This window comes from Ascaphus truei, chromosome 3, assembly GCF_040206685.1.
Source record: "Ascaphus truei isolate aAscTru1 chromosome 3, aAscTru1.hap1, whole genome shotgun sequence".
NCBI lineage: Eukaryota > Metazoa > Chordata > Amphibia > Anura > Ascaphidae > Ascaphus > Ascaphus truei.
In genome coordinates this window covers 194,781,212-194,796,544 of record NC_134485.1, presented here as the reverse complement: position 1 = coordinate 194,796,544, position 15,333 = coordinate 194,781,212, and the positions used below count along the sequence as shown (strand labels likewise).

The 15,333-nt window shown below is 43.4% G+C and overlaps 1 protein-coding gene across 1 annotated transcript in view; it reads right to left on the bottom strand.

The window, feature by feature from the left end:
• The window catches only part of RFFL (ring finger and FYVE like domain containing E3 ubiquitin protein ligase), a 52,173-nt gene extending 36,902 nt beyond the window's left edge, over window positions 1-15,271 (bottom strand). Inside the window, exon 1 of the mRNA XM_075589902.1 lies at window positions 15,118-15,271. The gene's annotated coding sequence lies outside the window, so the exon portion shown is untranslated. The remainder of the gene's footprint in view (window positions 1-15,117) is intronic.
• Window positions 15,272-15,333: the final 62 nt, after the last annotated feature.

Below are 15,333 nucleotides of genomic sequence, written 5' to 3'. Positions count from 1 at the left end.
AATGATGAAGTGATGAAGTGATGCAAGGCTGTCATTTCTGTTTAGCAAGGACCTTTTAGCCCTCGTCTAAATGTTCAGTCTTTCATTTCAGAACCAGCCACAACGAGCATGCTGGGAAAAATGTGACTCGTATATAAACAGAAGGTAATCCAAACATCAAGAACTATTCAGAGCTTATATAAATATCAATTTGACATCACCGCAGCGGTCAAAGTGTAAAAAGCACTATGTATACGGCGTGTATGTATGTATATATATGTATATGTATATGTATATGTATATGTATATGTATATGTATATGTATATGTATATGTATATATATATATATATATATATATATATATATATATATATATATATATATATATATATATATATATATATAAAACAATTGAAAATATTAGTGTATGCTCATTTGCATGTCTTGGACAGGTCTGCAACCCTGCCTTTCTCCATTCTCACCCAGCTGCAAGGGATTCTGGGAAATGACTTGCAAATGAGTCCCCAGTGCCACCTTATGCTTTACTGTGGAGGGAGGGAGAGAGGAGAGAGAATTATTATTTATTTTTTTAAAGCCAAGTCAACCACTGGATCAGCAAGAAGTCCAGTTGTGTTTAATTTATGAACCAGTGCAAACACTTGTGTTGCTATGCTGGAGTATGTAGAAGTGCTAGAATAAGAGAACAAGAGGTCTTTCTCTGAAGCTGGATGGTGGTAGGCCAAAGGGGAAATCTGAAGATGTATTTCAAAGAAAGGGTGGTGGGTTTGTGGGATAGACGCCAAACAGAGGTGGTAAAGGTCAATACAGTAGAGGGAATTCAGACATACTTGGGATAGACCAGTGTTTTTTGTTTTTTTTAACTTTTTTGGTTAAGTAATCCTATAATTATATTGTGAAATTCTGAGAAACCCCAACCTTCTCTAATAGAGAGTCAGAGATCAGATACATGGTAAGGAACCCCAACCCTCTCCAATAAACGTGTATGGGATCAGATGCATTATAAATTCTTCTGTATGGTACACTTTTCAAATGACCTGAAAATTGCACGGAACCCCTTAGGGATGCCCGCGGAACTCAAGGGTTCCTAGGAACCTTTTGTGACGTTGAAGGGGTAACCAGGCCTTCAATAAAAGGTATTATGCCCGGCTGGTTACCTTAAAGCTCTATTTCAGGTTTTAGAGTGTCAGCTCTTCAACCTGTGTATTGTACCTGCAATGAATGTAATTATATGACAATAAAGATTTTGTGTGTGTTTTACATTTCCAGGAGTACTAACCAGTAGAGATTCTCAGGCTATAAGGTTCAGGGGGGACTTTGCGGTAAGTGTTGTCAGAATGTGTAGGTAGAAGGGGCCCATAGTTGCTGGTTACCCCAAAAATGTATCCGGGAATCAGGTCAGATTCCCAGGGACATATAGACACATCACTCGGTCCTCCCTTGAAAACAGATACGCGACTCACCGCCAGGTTTCCCTGCTTCAGCACAGACAAGAAAGGTAAATGAGGGCATAAGGATTTGTATATCCTTGGTACATTCAAAGTTCCCTAAGTTAGTGAGGGTCCCCCAGTATATATGCCCAGGTACCCCAGAATCAGTATAGAGGTTCTGGGTGGTTTCTCCAACTGTATATATTAAGTTGCGAGAGGTTTTGTGAAACCTAAGTCCTAGTTTCAGTAAATAAAAGAGATACAGCCCTGAGAGTGTACCTAAGCGTTTTTTGGTTCTAAGCTCTGAGATTGAAACTAAGCATCTTTCCATATCACTGTGGGACTTAGATGAAAAATGGGAAATATTTTTCATGTTTCATAAAATGTTTAATAGCCAAGGTGGCTATAAGTTTTTTTCAGCCTAAGTCAGGTTTACAGTGTGTGGGGGAAATGGCATATGGGAATAAACGTATATAGTCCCATTCTACCCCTCATAGCCCAAAAGACTTAAACAAAGAAAAAGTGTAAAAGTATATTTTTATTAAACTGAGATGTTTGTAAATGTATTATACTTATAAGCTTGGACTTTTTAAGATGGAACTCTGAGGGGGGCTAGTGGGCTACCAATTTGTGGTGCCACCGAGTCTGCCCTAGGTCCGTACTTCAAAGCCACAGATGCTGCCAGAGGTGTTAAAGCCATTTGGGCAGGATGGTTAGGTGGATTACACACGTCCGGGAAACAATGCCGGCTATCCTGGCTTGCATTTGCCTTCCCAGACTTGGAGGCACCGAACCCAGCGGGTGGCTTCTGAATAACAAGTGGCTAAGGTGGCAAACTCGCGAATGCCCTTGTTACATTCAGAAGAACCGCTTGCCCGGCTCTGGAAGACTGGCAGCCCTCTGATTGGCTGGTTGTAAAGTTCCCAGGCTCGGATTGGTTGTAGTATGTCATGAATGAATCTGAAATACTATAAGAAACCCAGCAGCCAATCCAGACCACAGATTCTACGCGCCAAGACAGCAGCGGCAAATTTGAACTCACCAAAAGATGCTTTTGGAGAAATAGCAGCGACCGGCTTCAGTGATGTTCAAGTCAAGACATTGTCTAAGTTCCACTTTTCGGGGCCCAAGTTCCGAGAAAAGAACACAGCGGTCGCGGCTGGAATTACACACCGAAAAAAAGAAGTACCAGGATGTTTGGTACTATCTCCGGAAGAGATACAGCGGGGCGTCTGGAAACTCATGCCGATTTGAGTTCCAGGACTTTTGGGGCCAAGTCCCGGTCAACCTAAAGACTTTGTTTTATAGACTATTTCAACTAGGAAAGTTTAGTAGCCCAGACCCCCAGTAAGTGTGTATATTGTAATCTGTTGTGTGTATGTCTGTTTCTAAGGATTACATCGCAATTTGTTTTACTTCTTGGTTTTGCTCAGTGATATGATCCCGATATTAAAGGTGTAAATAAATGCCTGGTCTCCCGTGACACCCCTGTTGTAAAACACTGGGATAGACACATGGCTATCCTTAGCATGAAAGAAAGCCAAGGATCACATAGGTCTGAGGTCAAATTTCATGTTACGATGTAGAAATCTCAAGAGCAGGTAAACGCATTAAAGTGTGTCTCACCAAAGCTACAATCCACAACCTCTTCAAACTGTATTATTTGTAATAAATGGAGAGACTTTACAAAATTGATGTAAATTATTTAAAATGAAGAAGTTCATTATTTGGACCTTGGAGAAATTCAGTCTTCCTGATGTATTTTTCAGATTAGTCCAGCAAAAGAGAACACACACACACACACACACACACACACACACACACACACGTTCAGAAACCAGATGAGACTTGACATGTCTTCCCTTAGTTTGTAAAAACAGTCTTTGCCACAGATCAATCAAGTCTTACTCTTTCAAGTCAGAATAATTCCATAATAATGTCAATTTTTCGCTCAAAATAAATATCGCTCAATTGAATCATAAGCCTAGGACAACTATGCTAGCTAGGGTTTTAAGCCCTTTACAGAACACACAAAAGTTATGTGCGGCTGCATTATATTTCACCACTTTCTTTAATACAGGATATGATGAACATGAAAGGGGCAGGTTAATTGCCATGGCTGACACTGACAGGACTTTCTCTTCCTGTACCGCAGGGCTTATCAACGAGTTCTCCAAAGTGGCCAGATCAGAAAACTTATAGGAGTTCAAGGGCCACGAGATTATGGCAATAACATTTTAAATATCTTAAAAGACTTAATGACTATTTCTTCATTTTGCAAACATTTACAACATTAAACGGAGAAGTGAGTTTCACTGTAAAAAAATTGCACTTGGCTGCCTAAGACCAAGAACAAAAAATGGAGGGACAAAGACCATCTGTGTAACCAACACAAAACGCATGTGAGAAACAGGTGATAGGTATCTCCAAGCAAAACTAGTTCACTACTTACAGTCACTAAAGGGGAGGCATTTAGCCTCCCTAGGACTGGGAAAAACTTCAAAATCAATAGGTTTTATACATGTGATACATAATTTCTGGTATATTTCCTTTGGTGCCCCTGTGGCAAAACTATACGTTCAATTAAAGAAGCAAATGAGTAGCACCGTGGCTAATACTATACACGATACATAAAGCTTGGCCCCCTGCAGACGCTCTTATCTGAATTCCCTCCTACTGTCTCTGTACGTTCTCCCCACAAATTAGATTGTAAGCTCCTCGGAGCAGGGACTCCTCTTCTACAATGTTACTTTTATGACTGAAGCACTTATTCCCATGACCTGTTATTTGTATTTGTTATTTATATGATTGTCACGTGTATTACTACAGTGAAGCGCTATGTACACTAATGGCGTTATATAAATAAAAGACATACATACACTTAAAAAAAAAAAAAAAAAAGAAAATTGAGTGAACACAAATATAAAATCCGTGAGGCACTTCAGAAAGTGGAGGAACTCCCTTTTGGATTTTCCAGTTGCGGGGCACTTTTGATAGGCTGCCGCTAGACAAGGTCAGTAAGCTTAAAATTAAAATCATAGACTTGGTAGGTCCACCGGGGTCAGTCAGTCTCCCTCTCTGATACTGTATAGAGTTTGCTGATGTTGGAGTCAAAGATGTTTGGTACAAAGATGATGTTGTTTGGTACAAAGATGATCTGTTTAATAATACAGGAACTAATCGTGTTTTGCGTTTTTGAATTGTTAGGGACTTATATGTAACGTCACTAACGCTGTCATCACTCATTATACGTCGTATATATTATGATTATCACTATTCATCTTGTTTGTGAGATTCAATGCCCATGTTCTTGAGCGCGAGGCTGCGCTGCATCACAGTGCGCCGTGGACCTTTGTACACAGGTGTTACACAGTGTCATGGGAGGCCCTGCCAGTGAAGTTCCATCTATGCCGTGATTGGCTGCACACAGTAACCGTCTGATCATTCAGTCCCGGGTTGGCGGCTTGCGATATATTGACGAACCATTTTCTAGTTGTTTAAAGATTTGTGATTAAAAGGTTGATTACACCCAATTATGCACACTAAGGCCGCGCTTATAGTGCGGGCGACTTAGCCCGAAAACAAATGCATTGCCGCCGCCGCCGCCGCCGCCGTTATAGTAAAGGCGACGGCGACAATGCGACATCGCGAAAACTGGTAGCCGGCAATATTTGATTTTTCAAGGGCTGTCGCCTCATGTGACGGCCCCTGAACAAATCAAATGCCAGGAAACCCGCGCCGCCGCACAGCAAAATATAACTTTCGCCTGTGGCGACGGCTGACGTCACCCGTCGTGTCGCCATCGACGGCACTATATCGCGGCCTAAGAATTGTGTTTGTGTCTTCATTAGTCAGAGTTCTAGTAATATTTTGTACATTCATTAATTTACCTGGCATCAAATTGTGGCTATATAGGTGTGTTGTTTCTGTGTGTCTCTTACACCTGAAGATGGGCCCAGATAGGATCTGAAACATATCTGCTTTAGCTGTTTTTATCAATAAACCTATGAAATTGATCACAAGAAGTTTGTAAGTAGTGAACTACTTTTGCTTGGGGATACCCATCAACTCTTTCACCACTTAGCTGCCTAAGCAACTAGTATGACATTAGCAGGAGCAGAGTCTCCAATGACCACATGAAGGCCTTGTGGTCAGCTGGCCGCCAGTTGAAGAACCCTGCTAGAGAAGGACTACATTGTTCATATACGTCAGTGTACATTCTGGCACACTCAAATACAAGGCGTGTGTAAATGGATGATATTTCTCCCTGCACTTCTCAAATCCTTTTGCTACCAGAGAGGTCTGTCATGAATGGAGCTACCGGCCAGTCTGGCAGCCGATATTCACCCTTTTTAGAATTTAGTTACAAAATGTAAATAAAAGCAATATGTGCACCAAGGGAGCTGTACAAAATAAAATCTACAGTGAAATGATTAGAGTACAGATGCAGCCAACGTTATTGCATCCGCTGGAACGCTGTCACAGATGAAATACCGCGTTTGTCATGCACAAAGCCGATTCAAAACAATTCCCGAGCCTCTCGCTGGTGCAGGTCCTGCTGCAACGATCCAATGGAAGAAATAATGTTGCCTACATCGGTATCTGTCTTATCTGCTCAGGAGTCAGGAGGAAACCATCTTTGATTTGTGAAGCCATTTATGACAGCTTGCATATTGCCTCCCGGGCGAGTGGCAATTTAGACCAGGCGTGTGGGCCGCCGACAGGGGGAAGTGCCATGACCAGTCTCCAGGGCTTGGCCCAGGAAGGTCCAAAGCCAGGTGTTAAGCTGCCCCACTCACCAGGTGAGGCTGGGGATTGGTGGAAAGAGAGAAGGGGTGGGGGGGGGGGGGAGAAAGGGTCAGCAGAGGTTAAACATTTGGTGGGCTAGTACATTTTTAAAAACTTATCTGCAAAGCTAACTCCCCTATTTTCTGTTTCCCCAGGATAAATAAACCCTGTCATTTTCTTCACTGCTGTAGTATAAAACATCAGATGCTGAAGAAAGGAGAACGGAAGAAATACGTTTGTGTTGTTGCTGGAGTAGAAGCCAGAGGGATTAGTTATTAATTTAAAATTTACTGCTCACAAATCAACGATGATCCTGAGCTGAAAATACAAATATCTTAGTTTGGATATTTTCTCCACATTTAATAAAGTGCATTATTTTAACATTTAGAGGGTGTAATTTAAAAATGGCTAATTGCCTGCCGTGTTCACATACTTTCAAACCACTTGAGTCTTCTTTAAAATGTAAAGAGCGGGAACCTCCTCAAATAAATCATAATTATAGCTACTGGCCGCGCATAACTACAATTTCTGGTCTACCCTGTAAACATTTATTAAAGGCCCCCTCCTGCCACTCTCTCTCGCCTATCCAACTCAAACCCCTTCTCTCTATCTTTTCCATCTTTTACTCTAACTCCCCCCACATCTCTAATGCTCTCACTCCCCCCTTCCTCCTCTCTAACTCTCTCCCCTCACACTTAATTCCCCTCTCTTTCACTCAATCCCCCACCCCCCGGTTACTATGGGCAATATGAGACGGGGGGGGGGGGGGGAGCGGCCTCGGGTCCCATGCCGGTGAGAAGTTGGGGCCATGTGGGTAGGTGCAGAAGCTAGGTCAAATTTTTGGGTGGGCCCAACTTCTGTCGCCAACCGGGACATGGGTACACTGGCAAGGGGGATGCTGGGAGCTTGGCACGAGTGCCCCACAGCAAACAAAAGCCCCGGCAGCCCGACCTCTGGCTATCAATGCCGAACAGCCGGGGGCCCCCCTCGCATCGTAGGGGTTTGCAGTAGTGCAGTTACGTCACTGACTGACCTTCACTTTCCAACACCCATGCTATAAACACTGATACCCAAAGTGCTATTATTTTGAAGGGTATGACACACAAGATAAAAATACAGAACTTGTCAAGAATGTGTTTTGTAACAACTTTAATGGACTAACTGCACAGAGGAGGAGATATTTAGCTTCGTCACATATTACATCATGTCCACCTCGAAAAACCTGATTTTAATGACCAGAGCCTAATGCTAAAGCTAAATTACAGCTAGATCATCCCCTTATGATTGAAACTAAGAGGCAGGGTTTTACAATTATAAACCACAAATGTCATGTTATTCATTTGATTTATTTTTTAATAAAAAATTTAAAGTCATATAGAGAAATTATTACTACAACTCTGGGTTTTTATGAGTGTTTCCAATTATACACACACACACACACACATCGCAACAGAGAATTGGCATTCTGAGGTTAATTGTAGTATTGTAAACCTTTTTAATATGCGTCTTTGCAGGAGATAAATCATTCATAAAAGTCATGTGGGGGCTTAGTCACTAAATTACAATAGTGCTAATTGGAACACTGTAGCACAGAAACGCCCACTGACTTCAGTAGGAGTTTCCATGCAGTAGTGCCGCGATTGACACTATTGCAGTTTAATTTATAACCCTCACAGAGACTTAGGCCTCGGGCATGGTCAGCGCTTATGCGCTGACCAGTGCTGAGGCGCGCGCTCTCACTTACCAGTGAGCCCCTGCAGCTGCAATGAGAGCGGCTTTAGTAGGGGCTCACCTACACTTCCGGAAGCGTAGGTCTTATCCAAATTTTAGATTTCGCGTTCATGGGAGCGCAGGGCCGGTCACGTGAGCGGTTCGCCCAATGAGGGCGAACCAGCTCCGTGACGTCACTGGCCCGCCCCCCAACACGCCCCCGGACGGCGCTCTAACCAAGGCCAGGGAGAGCACCCGCTTTCCCTCAGCCTCAGCGCGCCTCAGCACGGGCTGAGTCACCATGGACTCAGCCTAAGATTTCACCCCTTGGTGCTACACATTTGTTAGACCCAGTTATGCATGATGAGGCTTCCTTTAGTGCTGAAGTAAAGTAACTGTCTTCTTGACCAATTTTTGTCACTATTGGAAAGGACAATTTCTAATGCAACAATCCCCTTATTCCTTAGTCAAATTATAAACCTAGGTGTACCACTGCTATACAAGACATTGTAGTGTGTGCTTTCTATCATCCCATGTTGGAAGCCAGTCACACTCTACTGTATAAAACCAAAGGAAAACCAGATTATTTGGTATGAATAAACCTCAACCTGTAGGCTGAGCAGCACTTGTATGCTAAATATATGTGCAAGAATATATATATTTTTTTTAAACCTTGTCTCTGTTCTTCCCACTGCTATTCCCTTCATTTATCTCATTACCAGCTATGTGCGAAACAAGATTAAACTTAAAATTTGCTACTATGGTCGTGGACAGACAAACGCTTTATTTATACGAAGGACAAATATGAAAGCTCAAGGGCATTGTTCCATTTCTCTCCTTCCATATAAGACATTATAATGCTCTGCAAATACCTCCTGCGTACATACCGTACAGAGCAACACAGGTGCTCGCTGGCAAATATTCAGTTCAATCGGTTTTTTATGAAAGAACGGCATATGCCAGAGGTGCCCGCACACCGCAGTACAACCCCCGGTGCCTGGAAAACGGCCAAAATTATGTAATGGCCACATTTTTAAACAAGGTATGAATTTGAAGTGGTGAGAAATAAAACTCAGTTTTCTACAGAAACAGTGAAAGAGACACAGGGCCACATTTAGCGAGTCGTGGCCACTCCATCAGACACCTACTGGCAACACTTGGTTAATATGGCTCTTAATTGCCCAATGGGCTGTAAAGGTGTCTTATTGAGTAGGCCATATTATTAAGCAAGTTAAAATACACCTTATATCCCATTCACTTGCATGGGATATAGGGAGCCTTATGACTTGCTTGGTAAATATGGCCTACAGTCAGATTTAAACAGAGAAAGTGGAGTTTATATATGAAATGCAAAACTTCTCTCAGATAAAATACCCCCCACCCCCCCCTTGAAGTATTTCGAAAAATCTCGAGGAACCCCTATCTGGCTGACACATATTAGGTTCGACAGGGGTCAGTCACAACATTTCATACCTCACGAGCCACCTCTATTTCCCACCCTCTACCCATGTATTTCTCTCCCATCCGTCTCACTAACTCTCCCCCTTTCCGCCTCGCATGTATTTATCCCATGCGTCTCATTCTTACTCCCTCTTTTCCTCACTCACTCCCTCCCGCCCCCCTCTCTTCTCTCACTCTCGTCCCTAACTTCCGTCAATTCTCACTCAATCCACCCTGCAAAATACATACCAAAAAAAAACACCCCCAGGGGGAGGGGGGGTCTGTGGTCCATAGGAGGAACCCTGGTTGGGAATCACTGTCATAGAGTACTATCTAGAAAAACACAGTCTTGAGCGTTCAATTTCTGCCAAACTAAGGAACTCAAGCCTTGTATATTAATCATGAAAACCAAGATTTTTACATGCGCAGTCTCTAAAGGAAAGAAATACACATTACACACGTACTGCAAGACCATTGATACAGTCTGTTTGACAATTGCCATCACCCCTCCCCCCCATCCTCAGTCTTAAAGCAGTAGTGATATAGAGTTTATGTTGAAATTAGCATTGAGAAAGATTGGATAGATAGAATAGAAAGATGCAAGTAAGTGAATCAGGAGTGTGAGGGGTTAGACGTGACATTTCAGGTGTAATTCTTGAAGATGGGGAATGGTGTGGATTAGTGAATGCTGAGGGGTAGGGGTTCCACAGTTTGAGCTTAAGGCTGAGTCCCCGCTGGCGCTGAGCGTGCTCATGCTTAGAGCATGAGCGCCGGGTTTTCTGCAACTTGCGGACGCGGGTGGGGGGGAGGGGGCGGCGCAATTGCAGGCTATTTGAGAAAAATTTATTTACAAAAGCGCATCACGTGTGTGCCCGCGCATCGCGTGAGCCGGAACACATACGCACATACACGCAGCAACTGTAAATATTCCGGTATGTTCATCTGCATGTCTTAGACAGGTCTGTAACCCTGTCTTTCACCATTATCATCCAGCACACAGCACTTCCACTGCAGCAAGGGATTCTGGGAAATGACATGCAAATGAGCACACAGTGCCACCTTTTATCTCAAGCTCCTATTACAGAGCACCCTAAGTCAATGTATGCCGCTTTAAACACAGCTTTTAAGCAAAGGCTGGGGTAAGATGCAAAGCCAGTAACCCACTCACAGACATGTTTCAACCTTGATGGGTATCATCAGTGTGAGGTTGGTTGCTGGCTCGAGATTAAGAGTCGGTATTCACCACACTTATTAAGGTTATGGTGGGTAAAAAAAAGTGACAAAAGCCCTCCACAGCAAAGCATATAGCAACTGTAAATATTCCTGTATGTTCATTTGCATGTCTTAGACAGGCCTGCAACCCTGTCTCTCCCCATTATCACCCAGCATACAGCGCTTCCACAAGGGATATAGATAGATAGATATACACACACATACATACAAGTAACTGCGCCAAGCGCCGCCCGCTCAACGCCAGCGGGGACTCAGCCTAAAGTGTTCAAGGATTGAGCAATGGGAGCAAAGTAGAAATGAATGGAGCAGATAGACATAGCCCAGAGGCACGCCAATAGGAAAAAAAATGGGGGGGAAATAAATTTGACAGGAGAAGAGCCAACAATGGACACATTGATGGAGCAGAAACATATCAACAGAGTGCAAAATGTGCAGGCAATCTGCCTTCCAAAATGAATAGTTCAGAAAGGCAGATGGCAATCTGATAAAAATAAATGATATAAACCAAAGTATTTTAATAGCCTTGGTTCATGGTTACAGTTCACTAGAGATTGCAATTAGTAACTATTTGATCCGAGCACTGGTAGTCCAAAGCACTTCAACTTTCCCACCAAGAAACTCAGATGTGTGTACTACTGAAATAGTCAATGCAACATCTATGAAGAATTAAGGGTAAAAGGGGACGATAGACAGCACTCTGATAGTGTTACATTTATGCAATTGCAGGGTGCACGGAACAAAAGGGGACCCTTATTCCCCTGTATAGTACTAACAAATCTACGTAAGTACCAGCACTCACTGTCTAATAGCTAAATGATGAAAACAGTTGTAATGCAGAATACACATTTAATAATAAAACAACACCAGAAATAAATCAAATGTGTTTGCAGAAACCAGTATCACAAATGGGCATGTCACAAAGTGAGGGGTGGGGGGGAGGGGGGAAAGGAAATGGGGAAAAAACATGAAACACAAGGAATATACACAAAAAACAGAGAACGGAAAGTATGCTAGGGGGGCGACGTTTCGAGGGACTACCTCTTCATCTGGCCCATTCCCCCTGGTCCAAAAGGTGCCCTGGTCCAAAAGGTCCCAGAGGTACTTCCCTAAGCCTCCCTTCCCCTATAACTGGTCAAATCAGACACCCCTGAAAATAGATAGCAAACATACAGTGTAGGCTAAATACAGCTAAACATCTAATAGCAGGGCAGCAAGAATCCACTAAAGTCAATGCCAGTAGTTTAAGTACCACAAGAAACTGTGGGCAATGGTACAGTAAAGGCTGAACACAGCTTGCAAGAAAGCAGCTTGCAAAGAAGCACCAGGAGTCCACAACAGTCAATGAAAGGTTAATGGGAATAGCAAATGAAAACAGTAATCAAACCCTCTGTGGCTCTGCTCCTTGTGCTCGTGTGGAGTATGAAGAATGAAGAATTGTTATGTTCTGATTAAAAATCTAGCGCTTCAGGAAAACCAAGTTTTGTTTTTTTTCCTCCACAGTTTACATTTTCTGTTTTAAGAACAGGATATCAGAGATGTTCACAGACTTAACCGTGTTTGTATCAAATGTACGACAGTGTGTCCTCGATTTGATGCAAGCTGTTACACGGAAACGTTTACACCACCTCAAACCTGGCAGATGTATTTTTTTACGCAAATACAAAATAAAGAAATGTACGGACATGCAGAGTTTGAACCAATTCATCTGTGTATCATGTAACTCCAGCTATTGACACTCCACAAATCACAAGCTGATGCCGATGTTGCAAAACAGTGCAAACCCGTGATACACCGACACGAGATAAAGATGCAATTTGCCCCAATTTTGCCACGACACATAACCCCCTCCGACTACCAAATCAATCACCACCTCCGAGTGGAAGAGGATCTCAAAGCCACATCCTCCTACACAACCCAAAGAGCAAAATCATTAGTACAGCCTATTCTAAACACCTCTTTATTTCTGCAGTGCACTGTCCTAGTATCACAATACCTATATTTTGCAGGTTGTCACGTTTCAGTGACCCAAGATAAAAGTTTGTCTGAGATATTATACAACGTTTAAGTCCTAGATTTTAGGAAAACTTGATACTTTAAAAAAAAATAAGTCGTCTTCTTAACATGCGAGTATTTTTGTGCAAGGAGCGATAAAGATTACAAAAAGCCCCATGACAGTAATATTTTAACCTGTGGCTTGGGTGAGGCTCTGTTTGTCAGTTTAGTTCTGAGCAAATAACTAGACCTTTAAAGAGCATTATGGGACTTTTCGTTTGCCGCCAGCCATTTTCCCCCAAGGTAAGTGATCACAGCGTTACAATTAGGCGTTAAATTAGCTTTTAGGGATTTTAGGGTAAGGACAAGCCTTAGCATGAGGGATTAAACCCAATTAAAAAAAAAAACATTGTTTATATGTTGCATGTTATGTCCAAACAAAGGAAGGACCTGTATGATTATAAACCTTACTTATCTTATATATACTACACACACAAGATAAAGATGTGACGGTTTTACTTTGTAAATAAGAAAATTGTACTTTGTACCTCAGTTCCGTCACGCTGCACACCTGCTTCTTTTTTAACACAGAGTAATGAATTGCTGCCCATCTAGCAGCAAAGTTAAACAAAACCAACTAATTTAAAAAAAAAAATTGCCCTCTGTTTTGATAGCAGAAACCATTTCTCAATATGCAGTGTATGCAAAGAGATAATGGGGAAGGCAGCGGAATGGGACATCTGGTTGCGGTCATCCCGCTGTGATCAAGTCCCCGCCGTTGTTTCGCCGCAGAGGGACCCACCGCGGCTGCTCTGCCGCTGAATCCTCTGCCGTCGGCCGCGTCTACTACATGGTAAGTTTTAGGGTACGAAGTTAGTTTTGGGGTTTAAGCAGTTAGGGGTTAACTTCAGTCGTTTTAGGGTGAGGGGTTAAGGTTTTTAAGGTAGGGACAGCATTAGTATTAGGGTTTTTAGGGCAAGAGCCAAGGTTAGGCTGAGGCACCGGTGTGCGCCACACACCACAGCACTGCCCTCTATGGGGCAGGCCCCAGTGGCCGCGCAAGGCGATGTGAAGCGTACACTAGCAGGGAAGACAAGAATTTTGTCTTCCCATGCAGCGACGCGGTCACGTGTTCGTCACGCAGCCAATGAAAGGGCTGATATTCTCCATCATGGCCGCGCCCCCTGTCATGGCCCCAGCTCCCCCTAGAACGCCCCTACAGACCGCCGATCGCGGCTGTAGTCACTGCATGCGCCGCTAGGTGCGCGTTCAGCAGGGAGGACTGGGGCGCAGCCTTAGGCTGAGTTCAGACAGGCTGTGATGCGACGTGCGCGTGCTGACGTGCGGGCACACGTTCGCCACTCTATCGCTTTGGTGGGTGGGAGCTTTCAAATTGAAAACGACCCCTGGCGATGATTACAGCGTTGTCGCCGCTGCACTTGAAGACAACTGAAGTTGTGATTTCAAGCGGCAGCCGCGTCATTTGTACTTCACCAGCCAATCACAAACACACAGGTTATTTTTTGTTTTTAAAGTTCCGCCTCCAATCGCGTCATTCTGTATGCTGGGGATGAGCACACATCGCCCAGCAGAGGCGCGGACACGCGGAAGCGTAGCAGCCTGTCTGAGCTCAGCAACAGGTCCCGGCGGCGAGGTCACTTGTGGTGAAACGACGGCAGAGATTTGGTCACGGCAAAACAGTCACGACCAAATGTCCTAGGCCGAAAGGCAGGGTTGGAGACATGTCTGACACGTGAACGTGCTTACAAGTGGTATTTTTATTTGCTGCACAGTTAAGGATTTTTGTCACCATAACTTACTTTGTGTACCAGGTCAATATGCTAGGAAAACAGTAGTGCGTGTAACATTACTCCTTCAAGGCAACAAAAACGAGCTAAACCGGTTTAATAAAAATGTTTTTGTATTGTTTTTTGTTTCCTAAAAGAAAAGTAATGCTATAACTCCTGATCACTGCACAAAGCCGCTAATGGAAGTGAAAAAAGTAGTGGTACCGAGCCGAGTTCCAGGAGAGCATTGTTGTTTTGATTAAACAGGACTAAAGCTCTTTACACAACATATTTTTTTTTAAAGGCCAAATTTCAAATCGTTCACAGAAAGAGAAAGCGCCTATTCAATGATCTGTGTCGCATAAAATGTCATATTGTTTCTGCTTCCTGCTACCACATATCTTTCTGACAGTTTGACAATCGCAACTCCGCTTCACATACAGTACTAAATCAGCAACTGTAACTTGGTAACAGAAATACATTTGATCTAATTATTATGTACACAATACATCATAGACACCAAATAATTAAGGACCCAAATAAAAATACGTGCTATTTGCCAGGTTCTATGCCATCGAGTACTTTTTAATGTCTTTATACCTAATAAGAAATATTAGACCCCACTGAACTTGCTGTGGCCACAATTAGTTGCTCATTTATTTATTCTTCTGTACAAGTCGGGAATAAAGTAGCTCCGGGTGCAGGGTGGATAATGTGCATTGTGTGAGGTGTCAGGTACCTGTGCTGTCCCCAGGGATCAGGGATCCGCGCTCTCCCCCACCCCCGTACAGTCAGGCTCCCGGACACCCGGCCAGCTGCAGCAGCATGATCCCACCACCAGGAAGTACAGCCAAGCTGGAGGAGGACAGTGGGGCCGCAGCCACGCCTCCGCCAATCAGTGGGGACATGTTGCGGAGGCCACGCCTCTTCAGAACGCCAGCCCTGCTCATGACAC